This window comes from Octodon degus, unplaced genomic scaffold, assembly GCF_000260255.1.
Source record: "Octodon degus isolate 3935 unplaced genomic scaffold, OctDeg1.0 scaffold00010, whole genome shotgun sequence".
NCBI classification, from domain to species: Eukaryota; Metazoa; Chordata; class Mammalia; order Rodentia; family Octodontidae; genus Octodon; species Octodon degus.
This window is the reverse complement of record NW_004524586.1, coordinates 1,517,597-1,520,457: the sequence shown is the minus strand read 5'-3', so window position 1 is coordinate 1,520,457 and position 2,861 is coordinate 1,517,597. Positions and strand designations below refer to the sequence as shown.

Below are 2,861 nucleotides of genomic sequence, written 5' to 3'. Positions count from 1 at the left end.
CAAACTAGCTTCTGTTTTCCAAATCTGCTCTACTTTCCAGATTCATTCAGAGACAAGAAGGCTGGCCCTGACTTCTGTAATTCCTGGTTGGGATGAGAAATGCCAAACTCTAGCCAGACCTCATTGCACAAGCTGAGGACAGTTCTGAGACCCTGCCCTCCCTGGGGCAGGCTGGCCCTGGCCCTCTACCTATGCCTTCCTCGTGCAGCTCAATAGCCCTTTACTGAGGACCTGTTAATGTACAGGCTAGCAGATCAGAGCTGGCCACTCAGGCAGAGGCTCACAACCTAAAAGAAGCAACTGGAGTGAAGAAATCAGACGTGCTAATAAAGACAGACTTTGGTAATGTGTACAATGTATGTTTGGCTACAGCAACCCAACTCCTCTGCTAAAGCACTTCAGGATTCAGTGTTATTACTAGTAGTCATAAAATTCATAGTAATAGCAGCAGCTATGTTTCGTTGAGTAATTTCTATGTGTCACATTTAGAGCTTTTTCAGATATCTAATCCTCATGAGTCTCTGGATTAGGTGTGATTTTCATTATTCTCAATTTACAGGTGAGAAAAACTGAGGCTTAGAAGACGAAGTAAAGCGCCGACGGCTCCAGAGCTAGTTCACAAGGGATCCAGGACTCCTTCCAGCCCCAGCGCTTAACCACTTGCTAGGAATAACACATTCCACTATTATGAAAACTCAAAGAAATATAGACCCTTCCAGAAGTTTTCCCATCAGAAAGAGGTCCTTGGGACAGTATACTTCACGTTCACTGGGAAAATTTAAACGCAAGGTGATTCATCAGCAATAGTAACTGGCTTATTCCAGTCCAGACTGTTTCAATTTGCAACCACCAAATAAACGTTAGTCATGGAGTCATAGAATAATAAAATAAAATTGAAAATGAAACCTTGGGGGAAATAATATGAATCACACCTACAACTATATTTTTTAAGTCTTGAAAAGTTATTGCCCTTCGTGTCCAAAGGCAACCACTGGTTAACTAGTCCTGAGACGTGATGTTCGCTACCTCGACTTCCAAAGCAATAATAATTTTTCAGTCCAAGTACAAAAGATATTTCATGCTTTCTTCATTACTTTTTTCTGTTTGAAAAAGAAAGAGAAGAAGGGGAGAAGTACTGCCTGTCTTTGTGCTTAAGGAAACAAAATGCAATATGTTTAAATTGCAATGCAGAGTCTAAATGTGTTTTTGCCAACATTATTTCAACGTTCACCAAAAACATCTGTAAAAGAAATTACCAATAAAAAATTTCACAGTCAAGCAATACAAACCAACAGATATACAACTGCACTTCTCCTAGCTCCCTCAGCCTCTTACATGTTCTTCTTCTTTATCTACAAAGGAGAAGGTGGGCAGAGGGAATATCCTTTTCCTTCTTCTCAAAGAATTATCTCCTCCAACTCCACATTGAGGGGGAAGGCAGAAATAAAAAGATAGCTGCTCCTGTGTCCATCAAAGGCAATTAGCAATACTTATAATCAGCAATACTTTTTTTTTTTTTAATTTTTAGGGAAGGGTCTACAGGGTGTTGAGGTGTTCAGTGTCTCACTACTAGATCAGACTCATAGTGATCTGCCTGTTTACAGCCTCCCAAGAGCTGGGATTACGCCACCACACCCACTCTCAATTGCCATCTCAGAACGCCCCAGGGGTGGGACCGGCACAGCAGGCCAGGGAATGGAACCCCCGGCCCCTGGGCCTGCTTGCAGGCACTTTAATCCGCTGAGCTATTTGGCTGGCCCTTAGCAATACTTCTTTGAATTTTGAAAACAAGGCTTTTGGCTTCTGACAGGCCTTTGGGTTCCCAGTCAGCAGCTATTCGTGTCAGTCCCTACTAAGTCAATCGTTAGTGGTAAGTACCACGCACAGAGAGCCTGCCAAGCGTTATCCTGAACACAAAGGGTTACAAAACTAAACAATAAACTGAGCCTCTAAGAAACTTCATGCCTAGGAGAATTCATGTGAGTGTTTGGAATCAGAACCAACAAAGTTAATGCGAGAAAAGAAAAGTGATGAGGAGAAATTAGAGAAGGAAGGAACAAGCAGTTTTTAAATTTTATCCACCAAGTTTTCTTAAGAAATGTGCATTACTTTTTTTTTCTTCACATTTTAAGCCTAGATGGAGAGATAAGATTTTTAAAAACACAAATAAAGGGATCCAAGCAATGAGTCAGATGACCCAAGGCTGATCTATAGTTCTGTAGGTAACTGCTTGACACTGCTAAATTTCAATCCCATTAACAAGAATGCAGATGTTTCCCAGGCTGAGCTGTTTTCAAGAACTCTGAGCTATGTTCAGCCCCAGCACATTTCAACTCTGAATCAGGTGGCTAAGATTTCGAGGGATAGTCTCCTGATAATTATTCTATGACGCCCACTGGCCTCCAGTATTGATTGACACTGTTTGACAACATAATCAGAACTTTCTAGCCAGTTCTGATATGCACATGGTTAGTTCTAAACTTTAGGCAGTAATATGTCCTTTTGGTGAGCACAATTTCTATTCTGAGGGATCAATTTTTCTTCAAATGGGCAGTAATGATGAAGATGTTTTGATTAGATACCCAAATCAAGACATCTGGCAAAATCTTAAAGCATGTGAATCTCTTCTGCAAGTACTATTTCAATTGCTTCTAAGTACTGTAAAGATCTTATTTGTTTGCTTTGGATTTTTTAAATCTTTTTTATATATTTATTTTTATTGAGAAATAAATATGAATGAGACAGTTTCACAGCTGATTAATAGGACAGTTTTGATAGTCAATACACTGTACATTGTTATCTTCTTAGTGGTTATCCATAGTACAAGAAGCAGACAGGATATTCTGTCCAAACACTGTTAG

At 40.1% G+C, this 2,861-nt stretch overlaps 1 pseudogene; it reads right to left on the bottom strand.

Annotated features, from left to right (window-relative positions):
* Positions 1-576: 576 nt before the first annotated feature.
* LOC111815011 overlaps positions 577-2,861 on the bottom strand; it is a 114,335-nt pseudogene continuing 112,050 nt past the window's right edge.